The 22,489-nt window shown below is 34.3% G+C and overlaps 2 long non-coding RNA genes across 2 annotated transcripts; both read right to left on the bottom strand.

Moving 5' to 3' along the window:
- Window positions 1–8,616: 8,616 nt before the first annotated feature.
- Window positions 8,617–10,152, bottom strand: LOC143541683 (uncharacterized). Its single transcript, XR_013136791.1, has 3 exons — window positions 9,944–10,152; window positions 8,746–9,102; window positions 8,617–8,677 (listed from the first exon to the last, which is right to left on the bottom strand). It is a non-coding gene; the product is annotated as an uncharacterized LOC143541683 (long non-coding RNA).
- A 2,835-nt stretch (window positions 10,153–12,987) lies between these two features.
- Window positions 12,988–15,019, bottom strand: LOC143541682 (uncharacterized). The gene is made up of 3 exons (XR_013136790.1): window positions 14,941–15,019; window positions 14,736–14,792; window positions 12,988–14,115 (listed from the first exon to the last, which is right to left on the bottom strand). It is a non-coding gene; the product is annotated as an uncharacterized LOC143541682 (long non-coding RNA).
- Window positions 15,020–22,489: the final 7,470 nt, after the last annotated feature.

The raw sequence follows: 22,489 nt of genomic DNA, 5'->3' as shown, positions 1-22,489 counted from the left end.
CACACACACACACACATATATATTAGACCCAAAATAATTAATCTGGTGAACACGTGTGAATTGACTGAATTACATGAATTTCACATGATGAGTTTTAATATTTTGCAACCAACAAAACAAAGTCAAATAGCCGATTCGATGATGATCATATAAAATTTGAACAAACAAATAACTAACAGAAGAACAACAATAATATTAATAATGATAAGAGGAAGAAAGAAAGAATGAACTGACCTTAGGTGGGTTGTTGCTACGGGATTGAATTGGAGATGATAAATATTGATTTGTGTAGTGTATTGTATTGTATTGTATTGTATTGATTATTATAATTATAATGAATTAATTAAGAGAAGAGAAGAGTGGTTCCGTAGAAGGCGAGAGAAGGTATTTCGTATACTCATCTACTTCCTTTCCTCCCGCCGATGATCATCAACTTCTTACTCTACAATCATTGGATGCATTGTATTAATTAATTAACTACTAGACTACACTATTATTATTATTATTATTATTATTATTATTATTATTATTATTATTATAAAGTACAGACAACGACAACTTATTTTTGTCTACTTCCAATATCTATATCTTCTCTCCAGAAATAATTATATATTTTTTTGAAAGGCAAACAAAAAGCAAATAATAATATTAGAGTTTTAATTTCATTTTTTTAATAAAAATATCTTTTTAATTGATGATCGTAATAAAGAAAAAAAGAAAAATTCGTTTTTATTGGTCTCAACTGTCGTCTTTTGGTCACTGTCGGTTCCAGCTAACGGATTGGCTGTTGATGGTCCCAACTTTTAACGTATATGTTCCTAACGGTCCGCGACTAACAGAATTCTGACGCCGTTAGTTTTAGGTCGTCGGAAAAATGTTTTTGGCTGGAAAATACACATTTTTTTCCCGAAAACTCAACAATTTTGTCCCAAACATCATGGTAACTATGTATCGTACCTTTAAAAACCTTTTTTCTAGTAAAAGCCTCAATTATTGAGGTCGCCGAAACCCTAGAACCATCGTCGGAATCAGTTGATGGTGCTTAAGTGATGTTGATTGGTTGGCGGTGTTCAGGTGGTGTTTTCCGTCAATATAAATTGACTTTCCCGGCCAAAAACGTTTTTTCGGCGACCTAAAACTAAACGCGTTAGGATTTTGTTAGCCGCGGACCGTTAGGAACAAATACATTAAAAGTTGGGACCATCAGTGACCAATTCGTTAGTTGGACCATAAATGACCAAAAGGCAATACTTGAAACCAATAAAAACCAATTTTCCTAAAAAAAATAAAAAAGACAAGGTATTCACCTCTTTTATTATATACTAGTTTGAGGCCCGTGTATTATACGGGTAATTGTTGAAAATTTTAAATTTTGTCCATTAAGTGAAATACAGTCAATAAATTGATCATATATTGTTAATACAATTACAATTAAATTAAAATTACATAAATTACATAACAGATTACACAAATATGTTACAAATAGGTAAAAACTTCTTTTTACACTACATTTGTAATTGCATTAGCAGGTATACATTGTTTATCAAAAATCAAAATTTTTAGTCCATGTCTGATTGTAACTCTTAATAAAGTAACATATAGGTCTGCTTATAACTCTTGATATAGCTATATATAGTTGTCTGTGTGACTAAAAAAAGTTCTCCAAGTACATACCAACTCTAGATAAATGATAATATATATCCATTATACTAATAAAAAATATTCATACACATAAAATATCATAGCTTTTAATCAATTAATATGATGTCATTTGATAACATCTTCTTATGTTTATCCAAAAAAAACATGATTAACCCAAAACCATATACCTGAACTTTGATGATATAATTATCCTTAAAATCTTTACAATTTGAAATTGATTTATCATGATAAATTTATTGTTATTAATATCATGTATATGACAAAATTTTAATTGACTTTATATTTTACAATAAAAATTGTATAATCAAGCAACATAAAAACGAAAATTTAAATGTAACAAAATGATTTGTTTATTTCATATGAATGTAATTGTCAGGAAAATGAAAAATACATACTAACGTTAAAACCATGTTCGAATAATAGTGATTATTCTGAGTTAAAAAAATATTAGAAGATTTAAAACTGAATATAATGAATATAGTGATTCTTATTTATAATCGTTGAAAGTAGGGCTGCCACTTTTACCCATTATTCTGAGTTAAAAAAATATTAAAAGATTTAAAATTGCATGTAATGAATATAGTGATTCTTATTTATAATCGTTGAAAGTAGGGCTATCGCTTTTACCCGTAACATGAAACCCAATCTAAGAAAACCCGTACTTGAACCTAAACTAACCTGACCCGAGAAACTCGAACCCCAAGAAAATACTAACCCGAACCTAAACGGAAGTAATTCGGGTTGGTTATTGGGTCCGAATTCTAGTTTTTGGGTCAACATGGAAACTTTTAGTTTTAAAATCATATGTATTTTTAGGTATTAAAGGCTAAGCCTTAGCCGCTGACGTTATCAGAATTTAGTCAAAGTCGATTGTTCTCATTCCACATATTATGAATCGAATGTTTATTGTTTTGAATATAAACCATAATAAACACTTTAATTAACACTTCAAAGTTCACTAATCGTCTCTTGTTAATTTATATGGAGATAGTAATGGATTTAGTTGGAATAAACCTATATTTTTAATGTCACATATTGAAATGATTTAAAAGATAAGGACCATATATGAAAATTGGTTGAAAAAAATACGAGGAGGCTATGGTATTAACAAGTGGCAAAAATGGTAAGCTTTTATTAGAATTGATAGATAATCTATAATTAAACATAAAATTATTGTATTTTTTTTTTCCTTTTTTTTTAATAAAAAAGATTTACTTTTATACTTTTACCATTATCTTTTATCTTTTTTCTCTACTCACAACCACTTTAAACAAATATTAAAAAAATATGAACTTTTTTAAATATACACAAAAATATAAATATGTTTTCTTTCCTACACTTACATCCTAAACTACTCCTCAAATTATTTGACTAGCTTTTGAACCACCCGTGTATTACACGGGATTTGTCAAATAATAAAAATAGTTGAAAGCACCTTGAATCCACTGGATAGTAAAGGATCTTGGATCCAACACAGAACCCTTTGTGAATGAGAGATATAAAGACGAGAAAGACCAATGAAATCAAGTTTCAAGGTTGTAATCCGTTATTTCAATTGTAATTCTCAAAATACTTATCAATTAGTTTAGTGTAGATTTAATGAAAAAAAAAACAAATGGGTGGTTAACAAAAAGTTCTAAAATAGTATGGTTTTAATGGAAACGTCAGATGCTGATCTGCAAGAAATTTAAAAAAAGTACTAAAGTTGCGTAATTGGTCAAACCTCAGCTATGAAAATGAAACTTAATTCAATAATGAATAAAATCCACACTATGTTATAAGCCACTTGACAAAATGGTTTTGACCCATGACCCATGAATAACTAGAATGAATGAGATAAGAGATTAGAAATTAAGAGAAATATAAACTTAACACATAAGCTTCAACATTTTCTTTTATTAGTATTGTAAGATGTAAGATAGATAGAATGTGGATGCTCTTACATTCTTTACATTAATTGCATTTAAAAACTTCATTTAATTTTTTTTTGGAAAGTGACTTGTTTACCCTTATCGGTGAATGACCAGATTAGTGATTTTCACAATTGTTTTCTTTTATTTTCGTTAGTGTGAATGACGTAATCGGTTACAAAAAGTAAACATAGAGAACGTTAAACATGACTTTCTAAGATAAATGTTGAAACCTACTATTTATATAAAAATGGATGTTTCGTGAATTTGTCTATAAAAAAGTTGGCTTGGTTGTTAAAAGAATAAGTTAGTACCTGGGATCCACAATTTATTTTAGAGTTTGGCTACTTTTGATTTAAGTACCGTATGCTCGATTCCTTTTTTAACTATAACTTTTTTAGCTCTTAACCTCTTAAATTTTCTGTTGAAGTTACTAACACCATATGATAAACAGTATCTGTCAACATTTCCATCACCAAGACAAAGAAGCTATATAAAAAATGTCATTGGATCGTTCATATAAAGAAAGACAATTCCATCACCAAGACAGAGAAACTAAGATCACGATGGTTTAATCCGTTTCAAGAAAAAAATTTGTGTCAAATATAATAGATGTTAAGATTTATTTTTTATATATATTTGTGTGATTGGAATGATGGGAAATAACATTTGATTTGATTCTTAGATATTCTACATATTATAATATATATATAATCTTTAAATATAAGTTAGGAAGGTATTGACCTCATATTTATTTATATTTGGAATGGTTTAAATAATGACTAAACTTTATACGATTGAGTTCAAAAGATTTGCCACGTTTGAAAATAAGTAAATTAGAATAGGAATTAAGAAATGAGGTGGTGAAGGATTTTTATTTTAAAAGAAAAATAAGAAGGATTTTTATTTATACATAAAACATGACGCAACAAGTGACGTAGCATCAAGCTCGCTTTTTTCACTGCCGGCCTGCTTTATATAAAGAACTCAATTTAAATAGATCAAACTCACATTGATTGGATAACGATGTTACTTAAATTTTATTTTAATACTTATAAATCTGAATAGTATTTTCATATAAATACTATTGAATATACTTTGAAGAATATGAATTATCATTATTTTTTGTGTAATATCGTTTATGACCGATATTTAGATATAATTATTTTGTAAAGTTGTACATTTTCATATATTTAGCAATCCGTTCAAGGGCAAATGATCCATAGTCTAAGTAATTGATGTGAAACATTTACAGACAATATTATTTGATTTTTATAAAAAAGGAAAAATATTAGGTTAAAGTCTCACATGTGATAAAAAATACGGGGTGCTAGCTTCCAGGTTAGCTCACAGGGTAGGGTTTTATTACATATATGGTGGGTTTCCTCTAGAGGGTGGTCTACAGGTTGTGATTGATGGGGTGAATTGATGTACAGGCTTCTAGGAGGATGTGCTAGTCTAGCATTTTGTTACACTAGTTGTGTGCCCGCGCGATGCATTGGGGCGCACACGTAGCTCCACATTGAACGCATAGTTCGTGTCGGTACATACATAACCCGATGACAGTGCGCATGTAGTCTAAAATTGGACAGGGTAACTCGTGCAAAGTCAGTTGCGTGTAATCGAAGATTGAACACGTGTAACCGGAGGGGAATACACGTTACCGACATTAAACATGCTCAACCAACACCACACGTGTAATTCATGCCGATTAACGTTGTGGGGCGCTAGGTTGAGCGCTTACCAAGATTGGGTTATGTGAGTACGTGGCGTTGGACACGTGTTTATCGGCCCCAGCCATGTAAACAACGGTATCTACGTAACCTGTAACGAAAGTCAAAAGGCAAACTTGAAATATACAATAGTTTGAAATAAATCATTTTTTTAAACCAACCCGTTTTGGACCAAAACCTGTTCTGACTCGACGACGTTCTGACCTGACCCCTTTCTACTCGAACCCGAACCAAATTAACCATTTTTTTTGTATCGGCTCATTTCGACCGTAATGTACTTTTACAAATGAGCTGAGCTTGTCCGACTCGACATGCTACCCGATTCTAAATGGTAAGCGCGTAACATGCTATCTTTTTTAAAACTTAAGAACTATAGTAGTATCATACTCAAATTAAAGAGAATAAAATGTTCGTTTTTATGATGTAACTTTTTTAAAAAAATATTAGCGTGTGAAAAAGTTACGGACGTTAAAAAGTCGTGGGGTAGTTGGTTTTGAATTAGGGGGTATATGTGTAACTATTATTAAACTTTACAAAAAAGGTAGTGGAGTTGAGGGACCAAAGTTATAAGTATATTTTGAAAGAATGAAAGCTACATAACATTTGTGAGTAAGGACATAATTACCCATAATTTATATATTTTTTTAATGCATTATGTGTTGTATATAAAGCAATGAGTTTGATACATCTTAAAATTTAAGATACCCGTAACTCATGCTTTATATATAATATAGATATAGATATAGATGTAGGGATGCAAATGAACCAAACCGAACCAAACGAAGCCTTGTTCGTGTTCGTTTGTTTAGCATTAAACTTGTTCATGAACGCTGACCGACGGAAAATCTAGTTCGTGTTCGTTTGTTAAAAAATGAACTTATTCACGAACACAAACAGACATGTGCTATTTAAGGGGGAAAAAGCAACACCATTAATCCAAAATATTATACATAACCACCTTGATTAGATATAAAGTTAAGCCTTTGAGATAATGATAATAATAAACATAATCATCTCAAATTTCAAATGTATATTATCATAAACATAATCATAAAATGGCCTGCCCAAAAACGACTATGGTACACAACGCGCAACATTGCAATGAGACCTGTAAGTTGCGCTCCTCAATAAAGCACAACGAGGCAAATCATAATTTTCTCATCTTTTTAAATTTAAATAAATTTATGGTGTATGCTTACATTGACTTTGTACAGCAAGTAACTCGTTTGCGCCACATGCAAATTTGGTTAGTACTACAAGTTTGAAATTTATTGCCACGCATGTGCTAGACACATGGGAATATTTAAGGAAAAACTTAACCTCATCAATAGTGGGAAATTTTTTGTTACCACACAAAAACTTATTGGACTTCAAATTAACAAATTAAATTACCCAAGTTCTCCTATTCCAAAATTTTTAAATCAGCCTACAAATAAGTATTTATCTGAATCAACAGTTAGATACTTGTACATAAAGTTGAATACAGATTTTTTGTGCTCAATTATTGATTGATATTGATTTAAATAACAAGAAGATAACATGAGACGACATCCCTGTCACCCCATAGTCCCCACAATGTACCCACACACATTCCAAAATGAAACTTCTTCATGTTATGATAATTAATAAAAAAAGTACACAATTCCTTTTCTTTTGGAAAACCTTATGAAACTTCTCTAATTTAGTTGAATAATCGAACCGATTATGATGTAACAGAACAGAAGATGCAAATGTCATGAATAATAAAACTGAATGCAATTTTAATCTTAGAATCGTGATCACATTAAACCAACTAAGGTACACCTAGCGTATAATTGAATTAGATTAAAGCAAGACCGGCCATAAGGTGTGGCAGGGTAGTCGATTGCCACTGGCCCGAATTTTTATTAGATTAAATGTTTTTTATTAAAACAATATGTATATTTAGCGTTTAAACTCAATTACATAACCACTAGCTTGGTCTAGTGGCATAGATGTATTACTCATAATCAAAAGGTTATGCGTTTTAGTCTCATTTTAGACATGTTTAATCATATTTTTATACAAAAGTTTTTTACACAACCCAAATTATAACAAAGTAAGCTCATATAAAAATTAAATTGTTTAAACCCAACAAAATACTCCTACTTAAGGTCCAAAATTTTTTCGCCTTTGGCCAAAATTTTTTTTGCGTCCTCGGAGCCGGCCCTGGATTAAAAGGGTGTTTGGGTGAGCTTTTAAAACTTGTTTATGTGCTTATTTGACTTTTGAAAAGCTCAAATTTGAAGCTTTTGGAGGAGCTTTGTCAAATACATTTTCTTTCCATAAAACACATAAGCAAGTTTTAGAAGCTCACCTAAACACTCCTTAAGATAAATGTGAAGTAAACTACTAAGCCCAAATAAAATACTAAGCTCAAGTAAAATGCTAAGCCAAGAGTTTTGAAACCCATATATACAAGTTAAATGGAAACCCAATGAATTAAGATATAGCCCAACTAGAGATATGGCCCATCGACATAATTGGTACAAAATTAAAAGAGCTTCATGAACTGTAACTAACAATTAGTACTCTTTAAAAATACTAGTAAAAGTGAGCTTTATTTGAATTTGTATGGAACTGGGCTAATTTAATAAACTGCAATTTTTTATTTGGTAATGTTCAATTGTTCATATAACTTTTTTGTTCATTAAAAACATGTAAAATTATTTGAAAATCAACGGACAAGGTCAAAATTTTTATCATATTAAAAGACGGGGGTTGTTCGAAAATTTAGTGTTATATGCTTTACACGAAATGTGAAAGAAGATTAGTACCAGATGACCCCGACACCAACAGTGTACCTCTGCCACTGTCCACTCATAGCTTGCCCTTAAGGATTTGGGCATATAAGTTATTTTGGTTATCCAAACCACCTTTAATGGAGGTATTCTCCGTCTCTCTCGTTGTCGATTTATCAAACATGATACTGTGTCTTTCTTGGGCATTGAGGCTGAATACCCTTGCTCACACAACCACTAAAGCTTCGTTGGGTCATGCCGATACCATGGAAGCTTCGCATGACACTGCCTAATCCACCCGCCTTGGTAACATTTATCTAGCAGCTAATCTAGTTTAACATCAACGCGCAAAGTATCTTGAGACTGATTTCTACTTCACTACAATCATTTCTTAGAGTCTTTGAGTTTGCTATGTACCAAATTCACAAAACTTGCAAAGATTTAATCGTCAAGATCTAGCAAAGATACCAAATTCACAAAACAGGAACGCTTTATAAAAACATAATCGTTTCTCTTTATATAAATGATGATTACTATCAGGTGATTGTTTTTCCTACCTTAAATATACAATGGGTTACGAAAACACATTAGCTATTTACATTAACTCTTAACACTTACATCTATTAATATGTATGCATCTAATTTTCTCATCCTTTTATACAAGGGCATACATGACCTGACTTTTTATTTTGTTTTAAAGTCAATATCCAATTCTGCCCTGCATTGCTTTGCATATGACCGCAATATACGATCTCCTTCATTACCATGGTTTCATTATTGGTGCTTCTGATGCTAATATTTCTGATATAAGAAATAGAATAGAGTCACTTAACATATCAAACTTTCCAAATTTAGAAAGTGAAGTTGTCCAAGTGGCCCCCCACCATCAAACCATGTCATCACCTAAAACTTATGTTAGCCCGAATCAATTTCTTCAGAATCCTGCCAATTTTTCTTCATTGGATTCACGTGTTCTTTAACATGGCCATCTGACGGTCTCATTGTACAAGTTCTTGAAGACTCCACCAATAAAGTTCACTGAGGATCAAACTCATCATTTTAGCAAACAGGTCAAAATGCCATTTTAGTGAAGCGGTCAATTATAAATTTAGTAAACGGGTCAAACTCATCATTTTAGCAAACAGGTCAAAATGCCATTTTAGTGAAGCGGTCAATTATAATTTTAGTAACGGGCCAAAATTGTCGTTTTAGTGAACAGGTCAAAATTATCATTTTTATCTTGCATACTAAAGAGGTTGCAAGATTCTGTTTGAGGTGTGTAACTTTTACACCTTTTGAACCATTAAAATACTGATGCTCTTATTTGATTACAAACGTGCCAAATAATGAACGGTTTAAGGCAAAAAAAATTGCAAAACCATCTGATCGTGGAATAAATAATAATAATGCATCAGTATTAACTGTATTATCTCTGTTTGGTGCATATTATACTTCATATAAACACTACAAAAAATACTATTTACAGTTAATACTTTCTGTTTGGGGAATATACTAACTTGTCGTTTTAGTGAACAGGTCAATTATAATTTTAGTAACGGGCCAAAATTGTCGTTTTAGTGAACAGGTCAAAATTATCATTTTTATCTTGCATACTAAAGAGGTTGCAAGATTCTGTTTGAGGTGTGTAACTTTTACACCTTTTGAACCATTAAAATACTGATGCTCTTATTTGATTACAAACGTGCCAAATAATGAACGGTTTAAGGCAAAAAAAATTGCAAAACCATCTGATCGTGGAATAAATAATAATAATGCATCAGTATTAACTGTATTATCTCTGTTTGGTGCATATTATACTTCATATAAACACTACAAAAAATACTATTTACAGTTAATACTTTCTGTTTGGGGAATATACTAACTTACATTGTTCTCGGGTTTACAAACTCTCTGTTGGATCTGTGTGTTCACTTAGATGGCCTTCCGACCGCCTCATTCTTGATGATTTCACTAATAAAGTTCACTGAGGATCTGTGGAGGTCAAAGTCATCATTTTAGCAAACAAGTCAAGATACCATTTTTAGTGAAGCGGTCAATTATAGTTTTAGTAAACGGGCCAAAAATGTCGTTTTAGCTTCGAACTTTAGCTGATTTTGTAACAACAATTTATAAATTTGACATCTAGCTGATTCAAATCAATCCCAAAAATTGCCTTCGAACTTTAGATTCGATCTTATCAATTGTTATAACCTTATTTAAGAGTTCTAAAAATTGTTATCTAGGTAAATAGTTCATTTTATACAATCATGATGAATATCTTTTTTTAAGAATCTCATCTTATACATATTATTTTGTAGATCCGAAAATTCTTCAAATTCTTATAAAAGATATATATCTTAATTTAAGGGTAGTTAAGATGAATAAAGAATTTAAATAATCAACAATTACCTAGCGAGTTTGCCTTCTGAAATCCAATGAACAATCACCGATCGTTGTTCAATCCCCTGCATGATGATACCGATTCCATGTTAACAAGTGATCACTTTCAAAAGACTGGAATTTAATCATAACACAACCAGTTTTTAACACAAGATGATAATCCGAACAAGTTAAGAAAATTGATGAGAATAATATAATATCAAAATCCACTAACCGATTTTGAGAGATCAGGAGGAATGTTTTCATTGAACATGATGATGATAAATCAGATCTAGATCTAAGTTGTCTGACGGTGGCGTGTTGTGAATGTAGAATGAATGGGTTTTATAATTGTGCAACTCTAGAAAGGTTTGATCATTTACAATTCTAATCCTATTATTTTTCACTCTACCCCCCCCCCCCTTCCTTCTAACTCCCATTTGTTTATTTCTACACAAATGGATACGTATAAAATACATGGCATGTGAAGTCGTAGGGCATTTTAAAATTTTATGAAGCTCATAAGTGAATGAGTTATAATCTTGAGTTTATAGCTGTGTAATATTAAGATGAAACACGTAGGTTAGTCACGGCAAATTATTTGGTCGTGTAGTATTTGAATTACGTTGAAGTTCGGCTAGTTAAGCTTGGGAGGTGAGTTGGAAGCATACATGGCTAACTCGTGATGAATCGGCTCTAATACCAGTGAAAGGAATCGCTTTGGGGACTTGAAAAGTTTAAGAGAAAGCAGATAAAACAAGTGATATTTAAGACTTAACTATTCATTTCTTTTTTAACTTGAAATATGTTGGCTGATATATATCTTTACTGAGAACATAAAGGAACATAGACCTTCCGGTAATAATGGAAAGGAGATCTACTACAAATAGAGAAGTATACTGGTTTCTTGATTTTCATCACTAATGGCTCATGTAGTTGAGTTCAGATTGATTCCTTATTTAGCGAGACTAACTCTCGTAGAAAGACTTTCGGTACTCACTCTGTGTGAAGATGTGTTCACCTTATTAAAACGCCCTTTATTCACCTTAATTAAAATGATCATTTTTCTTACAATACATCATCTAAATAAACTTTCTTAACTCATTAACAAAAAATTTTATCCATCATATTTAACCTTTAGCATCCATTCACTACATTACCCAAAAACCAAAAGTATGCATTCATTTCTCATCATCAACACTGGATATCTCATAATTCTAACATGATTTCACATATACTTAGGAAACTTCTAACCCAAAAGAACAATAAATTCCAACTTACAAACGCATCTGATTATAATTCATAAACTATAATGGTAGATGATTAATTGATCCAAGCATCGATTGTGAACTCGAAGTTGAAAGAACTTTGTTCCCCCCTTATAAACTCCCATCGCTAAACACCTTAGTTGGATAAAGTAACCATTAACTTTGTGATATAATTAACAACCTTAAATTAATGAGTTGGTTATCCTCAACATTTTAGAGCACCCACAACGACATCTCTTGTCCGTTTCGCGCTCTAATTTTTTTTTTGTCCGTTTCTCCCTCATATCTCCTCCCCCTCACAAAACTCATCCGGATGCCTCATAACAAACGAGTAACAAACCCGAATCTAGAAATGGATGTACACTTATTGAACATAACAAACAAGTAAAAAATTGCAAAAAGGTTGGTTTGAAGACTCTAATATTCAGAAACAACTTGAAAATATAACTACACAGCATATAAGATTCATCACATACTTTATTGTTGAATTCCTATGATCATTTAATGCTTTTCAAGTCCCTGGCCAGCATCTTATCTAGGCAACAGATTTCAATCACCTTTCTGGTCCATTATAGTCCTTGATTTCTGGTTCCACGTTTATTAACTATCAGCGTGTTCTTGATCATCATATGATTTTATGCTTGTTCGCTGAATTTATTAGCAAGTTCGCTTGAAGACTAAATTAGTCGAGGAAGATGATGTTTATGACAAATTAGTCACCGCAGGCGTTTTTTTCCCATTATGGTGTAGTTGAGCCTCCAGAGATGTTTGAATATCTATGTTGTGCTTTGATCAGTTCCACTTCTGTGTTTAAGGTAAAAAAAATTAGAAATGGATCAAACTGTAAAATCCAACTTCCATTATAAAACGAATCTTCTATCTAATATATCTAATCTAACCTATATGATAAAGGAATCCAATATGGGACAGCTGCCCTTTTAATATTCATCGAGCCTTTTATTCCCCGCCGGCCCATTTACCTTTTGAGTTTATTCATAAAATACACAATCACATCGTTCCAATTCTCCAGGCTACAGGTGTTATCAATTCTTCTTCATCAATTCAATGCATCGTTAATCTTCATATAATTCATCTTCAATTCTTGGTTACGATTCTGTTTTTTCTTGGTTCCAGTTTCAGATCTGGAGAACAGGTTCCAATTTTGGAACCTGTATTTTAATTTAGTCTCAATGGAACCTGTTTTTTATTTTATTATATTATGTATTTTTTTTTTATTTTTGCCGACAGAGATATCCCCGTTGCAGATGCTCTAATGTGCCAGATTGTGCACAAAAGAGGTTGCAAGATTCTGTTTGAGGTATGTAACTTTAACCCTTTGTACCATTAAAATACTGATGCTCTTATTTGATTACAAACGTGTCAAATAATAAACGGTTTCAGGCAAAAAAAATTGCAAAACCATCTGATCGTGGAATAAATAATAATAGTAATAATAATAATGCATCAGTGTATTATCCGTATTATCTCTGTAATTTGGTGCATATACTTCATAAAACAGTTAAGAGAAATTAAATTAATATCTAGAAATTCCATATAAACACAACAAAAGATACTATTTACAGTTAACAGTTTCTGTTTGTTGAATATACTGACTTACATTGTTATCAGCTTTACAAACTCTCTGTTGGATTCGTGTGTTCACTTACATGGCCATCTGACCGTCTCATTGTTCAAGTTCTTGATGACTCCACCAACATAGTTCACTGAGGATCTGTGGTTGTTCAAATTTATCGGTTTTAGTAAACGAGTCAAACTCATCATTTTAGCAGACAAGTCAAAATGTCGTTTTTAGCGAAGCGGTCAATTATAATTTTAGTAAACGCGCCAATATTGTCATTTTAGTGAATAGGTCAAAATTATCATATTAGAAAACAGATCAAATTTGTTGTTTTAATGAACAGGTACGGTTTATATCAACAATTAATATATGTATTCTATTATAGGGATGAATGGAAATTAGAAAAAAAAAGAAAACAGTTTAGAATGAACTGCTTGGTAAACCGCATTATCAATCTCTATACTGAAATTCCATAATCCCCAAATTTAAAAGTCAACCACAAGTTAACACTACATCTATTGAGATTTATGAGTTCATTAATAAAATTTGTTACCAGATATTAGCAGTAGTGATGCTATTTCAGTTAGTTGTTGACCCGTTGTTATTCGCAGAAGCGTTTGCACTTGCGGCCTTCAATAAGAAGCTCATCAATCCCTGAATCGAAGCCAAAAGCGAACAGATCAGATAAGAAAACTGTATTCACGAAAAATCTTAGGTAACCGAAGTCCTTAGCGTGATTGGACTTGCCTGAAAATGAAGCTGAGATTAAGCCGCTAGGAAGAAGGATGAGGTAAGAAGCCAAAGGCGATGGAGAGAAAGAGACAACTGCTAGGATTTTTGGGAAAGTGAAAGATGTGAGTCGAATAAGCACAAAATCTCAAATTGTTATTCAAAAATTGAAGCTTTATGAGTTTACCATATGCTTTAAGATGTGTAAATGTCTTAAAATTAAGAGTTTTTGTTCAATTACCATTTTTCCCTTCGTAATTATCAACAAACTCACGAATTGTAAATTTATGTTATTTACGTAAAAGTTTATTTATTTGTTATGAAACCTCTTCCACTGCAATTCGTGCATCTAAACCGGCTCCAACATTTCAAGATTTGCTTTCTCAAGCTGACTTGTAAACAGTTTATAAAATTGACATCTAGCTGATTCAAATCAATCCCAAAAATTGCCTTCAGACTTTAGCTTCGATCTTATCAATTTTTATAACCTTATTTAAGAGTTCTAAACTTCTTATCTTGGTAAAAATTTCATTTTATACAATCAGGGGTGTACCAATAAACAACAAGCTAATGTGTTTTACAATTCATGATGAATATCTTTTGTAATAATTTGTAGATCCTCAAATTCTTCAAATTCTTACGAACGAATATTCATCATGATTTAAGGGTATATATATAGTTAAGATGAATAAATAATTTAATTAATCAACAATTACCTAGCGAGATTTGTCTTCTGAAATCCTATGAACAATCGCCGATCGTTGTTCAATTCCCTGCATGATGATACCGATTCCATGTTAACAAGTGATCACTTTCAAAGACTGGAATTATATCATAACACAACCAGTTTCTAACACAAGATGATAATCCGAACAAGTTAAGAAAATTGATTAGAATAATATAATGTCAAAATCCACTAACCGATTTTGAGAGATCAGGAGGAATGTTTTCAGCGAACATGTTGATAAATCAGATCTGATCGATCTAAATCTAGGTTGTCTGACAGCTGTCCTGACTGTAGAATGTAGGTAGGGTTTTATAATTGTGCTAGTCTACAAAGATTTGATAATTTACAATTTTAATCCCATTATTTTTCATTCTACGCCCCTTTCTTTACTCCCATTTGTGATACTCTTTCGTATATAAAATCGGTATTGTTATGTTCTTTTCCCTTTTCGGGTAATTGAAAGCGTATACATTAGTTTTATGTTCTCCTACCAAGGAACACACAAATGGAATACGTATAAAATACATGGCATGTGAAGTCGTAGAGCATTTAAAATTTTATGAAGATCATAAGTGATTATGTAATCTTGAGTTTATAGGTAATATTAGCTGAATAGAGAGGTTAGGCATGACAAATTATTTGGTCGTGTAATATTTGAATTACGTTGAAGTTCGGCTAATTAAGCTTGGGGTGAATTAGAAGCATACATACTCGTGATGAATCGGTCGTGACTTGAGAAGCTTAAGAGAAAGTAGATATAACAAGTGATATTTAGTACTTCATTATTCGTTTCTCATAACTCAAAAAACCCACTTGGAAATAAAGAGAACTTTTCTCTCACCAAACACCTCCACTTTCTATCTTTCTTTCTTTTGTTTCTTACACACTAAGATCTGAGATCCGAGTGTTGTTAGTGATTTTCACTAACTAACAACACGGATTGATCTGAGTAAAGTTGTTAGATCCATCCAAAGAGGACCTACATATTCTATATTATTATTAGGATTGTGTATAACTTTATGTTTGCTTACAGTACGATTATTTTGTACGTAAAAGCTCAACTTGGGCCATGAAATGTAAACCTTGGAGAAATGAGGACCCAATAAAGGGTCACTTTACCCATTTCTCCAAACAACCCACTTTGAAATAAAACAAACTTCTTTCAAAACCATTCTTTCTTTCTTTTGTGTTTGAAATGTGAGTGTAGTTAGTGATTTCCGCTAACTAACAACACGGATTGATCCGAGTAAAGTTGGCAATGAGTTAACAAGTGTTAACGAGTGTCGTATCGCTCCCTTCATGGTTAAGCGGCGTTAAACGCAAGGTGGATTGAAAGATTAACGGGCTTTAAAATCCACTACACGCATAATTACATTAAATTACAGATTTCTCATAAGTTTAGCATCCGTTCACTATATTACCAAAAAATCAGAAGCATGCATGCATTCGTTGCTCATCATCAACAACGGATTTCACATATACTTAGGAAACTTCTAACGCAAAAATCAAGATTTTCACTATCAGTTTCTGGTGAGACCGGGGTGCATTGTAAGGGAAATTTATCTTTGCATTGCATATCTGGAGGGTACTCAAGTTGAGCTTGAAGGGTAACTAAGTATACACCAATAAGTTGAAGTTAGAAGACATGTAGTGAACTTATAATACATGATGGGAAACGATTATTTAACACTTTTGACTATAAATTTTAGATAATGAACTGATACCCTTAACTGTTTAAATTAAATTAAATCAAACCACCCAGCCACCACCGCCGCCTCAAACCACCGTTCAATTCCGGCAGTCCGTTGCAGCTTCCACCGGTCACGAGCACCTGCCGTCGTGTTGCTGCACGCCTGCACCACCGCTGTCAACCGTCAACCCAGCTTCACCCTCCCTCTCTCACGATTTCAGCACCACAGCTAGATCAGCTTCTACATCAACACCCGATCAAGGTTTTCGGTTTGCCCACCAGGTGTTCGATAAAATGTCTCAATGAGTTAAATCGGTTTTTTCGGGTTTACGGAGGGGAGAGCAACTGTGGGTTGCTCTCATTTCGCCTCTTAGTTCGGGTTTTTACTTCCAAACTCAGCTCGAGTTTGTTTGTTGGCCTTTCGTCTTGTGGGGTTATGACAAGGGCTTAGATTGTCAACGGAGCCCCATCGAGGGAGGTGGGCATGGGCTATTGGCCGTGCCCGTTTAGAGGATTCCATTGCTGCCTGGATGGATTGGTTGGGTCCAAGGGGATCCAAAGGTTAGGGGCACATATAAAGCGGTTACACCTATATTCGGATGACAAAAAATGCACTATGCGGGATGCGGTATCCGGGGATTGTGAGCTTTTTGTTGCGTTGGCAGATGCTCTAAAGGTTGCCAAACTATGGTTGTGCGGTGAGTGCATGTCTTTACAGGCCCTCAATCGGCATTGTCACCATGTAGACAAAGTTATCAAGTTCAAAGGTGATACGGGAGGGGTGGAAGACTTCATTGTCGGGATCCCTAAGCCACAACTTGCGATAGATGTAGCTCCTTTGGGTGGGATACTTTTGGACGCGACCCTCCTTGACCGTATTTTCGCACTTCCAGTAAAGACAGTTAAAAGCATCCCTTCTAGCTGTCGCATGGCATTTGCCCATGCCTTATCTGTTTCATTGTGCAAGGTGGTGTCTAGGCCAGAGTCCATTGAAGCGTGGGTTAAACTTTTGATATTACCCCATTGCACATTACAAGTTGTCAAGCCTTCCAACCGACAGGAGCGTAGGTCGGGGAATAGGAAATCCTTACAATGCCATTTTATTTGGAAGGCCCTAGCAAGTTGGGGTGATGGAGGCAGATGTTTTGATCTTATCCAATTGCTCTTTAACCAACCGATGGATATGGGCTCCAGAGACGATGAGGGCTCCTTCGGGGGTGATCATTCGAGGGAGGGCCTCAATGCTAAGCAATGTATTTGGAAAGTTGCCGATGGGCACTTCACGGCCGCAGTTAAAGTTTTGTGCTCTTCGGGTGTTGCTCTTCTTGGTGACGCTACTATGAAAGCGTTGCTTGATAAGCATCCCGTCTTGCCCCTGCCCGCCTTGCCTGATGCCTTACTCTCGGTGGCCCCTTTGGTTGTGGACGTTGAAAGTGTCCTAGGGTGTATTAAATCGTTTCCTAAAGGGACTTCATGTGGTAGAGATGGGCTTAGGGCCCAACATATTTTGGATGCCCTATGTGGGGAAGGATCCGCGATTTCCGTGGGGTTGCTTAAGGTTATCACTGAGGTGGTTAACTTGTGGTTAGGAGGGAGATGCCCTGTTTCTTTAGCGGAGTTTGTGGCCTCGGCCCCTCTGACGCCACTGCTTAAGCCCGACAATGGGGTTAGGCCTATTTCTGTTGGCGTGATTTGGAGAAGACTTGTATCCAAAGTGGCTATGAGGAGTGTTGGGAAAGAGATGGCAAAATACCTTGGTGATTTTCAATTCGGGGTGGAGGTCCCGAGTGGAGCGGAGGCGGTGCTTCATAGCGCGAATAGATTTCTTAATATGTTCCACTCGGATGGGTCGTTGGCTTTGCTTACAGTAGATTTTTATAATGCCTTTAACCTGGTGGATAGGACCACCCTCCTGCAGGAAGTTCGTGCCAGATGCCCATCTATTTACCTATGGGTTAATTTTCTTTACGGGCAACCTGCAAGGCTATATGTAGGGAATGATTGTATCCAGTCAACTACTGGGTTCAACAAGGCGATCCTTTAGGACCCCTACTCTTTGCTTTAGCTTTACACCCCACATTCATCAAGTACGAGATGGTTGCAAGTTACTTTTCCATGCATGGTACTTAGATGATGGCACGATTATAGGAGACGCCATTGAAGTGGCTAAAGCCTTGGATATAATTAGATCTAAGGGGCCAAGTTTAGGGCTTGAGCTTAATATTAAAAAGACAGAAGTATACTGGCCGTCGTGCAATGGGGTAAAGGCAAAAGTAGGTTTATTTCCTATAGGGATTGGGAGACCGGAGTTAGGGGTAAAACTCCTTGGAGGTGCGGTTAGCCGGGATGCTGGGTTTATCAGTAGTTTGGCCATTACCAGAGCTTCAAGAGCCGTGGAACTAATGAGATGTCTTACTCGTCTACGTGACCCTCAATGTGAGCTTCTCTTGCTTCGCTCATGTATGGGGGTGGCTAAATTGTTGTTTGGACTCCGAACATGTCAGCCTATGTTTGTTAAGGAAGCTGTCTCTGTTTTTGACAAAGGGCTTCGAGCGGCGATTGAGGATATTGTGGTATGTGGGGGTCCGTTTTTTGGGGATTTTCAATGGAGACTAGCCTCTCTCGTAGTTTAGGGTTATATTCAGCTGAGGATGTTTCCACCTATGCTTTCGTCGCCTCGAGAGCACAATCTTGGAAGTTATAGGACCACATTTTGCGTGATTGTGGTGGTGATGGGTTGGATTCCGATTTTGGGTGTGCGATGGATTATTTGCACAACTCTATTCCCGATTTTAATCTTGGCGGGTTCGCTAATAAGGACACCGCCCCCCTAAAGCCCAAAATGCTTTGGCGAGTGCCCTTTATAGTAAAACCGTCCAAAGATTGGGAGAAAAGTTTGGCATGTCCTCTCGTCAAAAAGCGGTATTAGAATGTCTTCAGGCTCCTCATGCTCAAGACTTTTTGACTGTCACCCCAATCGAAGGGTTAGGCCAGCACATGTCAGCAGTGGAGTACCGAGCCATTCTTAAATATCGTTTAATGATCCCACTGTTCCCAGTTGATGAGCCATGCCCGGTCTGTCGTAAGGGTTGTTTAGATAATTTTGGTGAACACGCGATTCATTGCAAAGAACTCCCTGGGTTCAAATATATACATGATTTGGTCAGAGATGTCCTTTGTGATGTGTTAAAACGGGCGGGAATCTTGGCAAGAAAAGAGGCTCCTGTGAATTTCTTGTCGGATCCACGTGAAGGAAGGTCTACTCTCCGACCAGCTGACATTCTTGTGTTTGGATGGGCGGGGGGGGGGGGGGCATGCTTGTGTGGACCTGGGGTGTCCCCTCTTGTCGGGCTTAGGGACACCAGGTTTGTTGCTAGGCATGCCATGCTAAAGGCAGAAGCAGGAAAAATTGCTAAGCACGAGAAGGCGTGTGTGGAGAATCAACACGCCTTCATTCCTTTTGCTATTGACACATTTGGGTCTCTTGCCCCCGATGCTGTTGTGTTTCTAAAAAGAGTTCAGCGGGTCGTGCACAGTAACTCATCGACGCCGAAGAATGATAACTTTGTTTTCAGTAGGATCGGTTTTGCCATTCAAAAGGGGGTGGCGGCGCAGCTTGTTGCCCGCTTACCTGCCTCTTTATTGTAATTGGAACTATTTTTAATATAATTTAACTCTTTGAATAAATTCCAACTTACAAGCCCATCCTATCATATATTCATAACTACTCATAGATTTAGAATCTTGGGTTCCAGGCTTTCTTTTTTAATGGTAGATGATTAACTGATCCAAATCTTTGATCGCAAACTCAAAATTTGCAAGAACTTTATTTTTACCATATTTCATACAATGTAAACGAATTTTCTTTACCGTATTTCATATAATAATTTTATTAACTTGTTGTTGGACCGATATCATTATTTTATTGGAATTTTGGTTTAAAAAGATTGCTAATAAGACTTGTTGTTTGATCTTCCAAGTTCCCTAATTTTAGAAGAAACAAAATTTAAACCCTAAATCACTAATCAATTCCAATTTACAATGAAAAAAATATTCAATAAACCATAATCAATCATTCAAATATTCAATTTCCCGTAAACAAATCCAAATTAACACTTTATATAAAAATTAACAATTACAATTTTAAATAAAAGTAGAATAATACTTAAACTGAACAAGTAGAAGTTCAATTGTGTTGTCAGCTCCTCAACTACAGCGTGGAGGTCCAGTGACCGAATTAGGGTGACAAGGGACAAGGCAGTGTGCGGTAAAAGCAGCGTGGGGTGGACAGTGGCTGAATGAACTTTGATTTGTTGAATATTGATGTCCTGGGTGTCTGTAACAACGAACGTAGATTATATCTTATTGGGCTTTAAACTTTAATTGGTTTTAGATTTTAATATGGTTGGCCTTTAATCAAATAGGGGAAACACTATTTTTTTCAGAGGTAGCAAAATACAAAGACCGGCTAAATAAAAAAAACTGCACTACTGACGAAAAGTTAAGGCACTACCCCTAGTTAATAGCTAAGTTCTCCCTATTTGCATATTTCTTTACGGTTGGTGACCAAATGAAGTTTATTTTGCATCAAATGTTAAAATAAAAAGTAATTAGCTGTAAAAGAAATGTGAAACATAAGAAAATACCAGAAAAAGTAACAAAGAGATTCGGTTCCGAAACAAAATTATGCGCGATATTGTAGACACAAAAATTGTGCGCATAATCTAATTCTAAACAAAGACATAATGTAGGTCTCGTGACCGGATCAAACAACACAACAAACTAAGTACTAGACGTTCTTGGATCTACCTCACAACTAGTTGGCGGAAACAACTAGCTAGACCGAGATCTCGGATCTTGTGGTGGAGCTACAAGAAGTCTTATTTTCAGTGGCATCACCACTACCACTACCACTTCCATTTCCACGAGTATCATCATAGCTATCATACTCATCCTCATCCTCATCATCTCTCTTCTGACTAATCATCGTATCCATCCAAACACTTTTCAAGATATATTTTATCGGGTCAATACTTAACAACCAACGCAATGAGGACCTTGTTGTAAACAAAAACCCATTTTGACTAAATACTTAAAAATTAAAATAAAATAAAATAAAATTAATATTTTAAAATAAGTTTAAAGTAAAATAAAGTTTTAAAGGTTTAAATAAAAATAAAACAGAAAATGAAACTTTTTAGACAAAAATGAAATTTATACAAAATTTAAAAGAAGTTTTAAAATAATTACAAAGTTGAAAACAAAAGTAAAACTTAAGAAATAAGAATAAAATAAGATAAAATCAAATAAGTTAGAAGTAAAGAAAAAATTTAAAAATAAAGTTAAAAATAAAAGTTGAAAGTAAATGAAAAAAGAGAAAATAAAATTAAAAGAAATACAAGTTAAACTAATTTTAACATGTAAAATAAAATAAAATAAAAACTTAAAAATGAGCTAAAATTTAAAATTAAAATATGGAGAAAATTAATAACATATTAATCATATTTATTAATTTGAAGAAGAGGCTATTAATACTTGTTTTTGGTAAGAAAGATTACGACATGGAATCATATTGTCTATAGTGTCCTAGATCACACTTCTATTTGGATATTATTATGCCAAGAATCCAAAGTCGATTGTAGATATGTTGGTCCACTTAAAACTTAACAAGTAATTTTATTTCACCGTGATACTTTAAGGTATAGTTAGGCACAATACTTGTGTGGTCCCCTGTTAATCCAACATGTTACATACTCCATCAAACCTCGGGCATACTTTGTGTTCATCAGTATCACCCCGAATTGACTCCGACCCCTAATGATTGATCGAAACATTTTGAGCTTCATAGACTTTTTGCAAACTTTTCTTTAAACAATATGTAAAGGTTGAACCATAGACTTACTAGCCTTGTTGACTTGTGCCCTCATATAAAGTGTTTAGGACTTACTTGTTTGCCCCACGTTACGTGGTTCTAATGTACCCCTTTTTGTTTGATAAAATTATCAACATTTTTGTTGTTGATTTTTGAATACTTTTTGAGTATTTTGCAGTTT

This window comes from Bidens hawaiensis, unplaced genomic scaffold (genome assembly GCF_021521415.1).
Source record: "Bidens hawaiensis isolate Kalapana, Puna unplaced genomic scaffold, B.hawaiensis_p1.1 tig00012636_1, whole genome shotgun sequence".
Classification (NCBI taxonomy): Eukaryota; Viridiplantae; Streptophyta; class Magnoliopsida; order Asterales; family Asteraceae; genus Bidens; species Bidens hawaiensis.
This window is presented reverse-complemented; position numbering and strand designations above follow the sequence as displayed.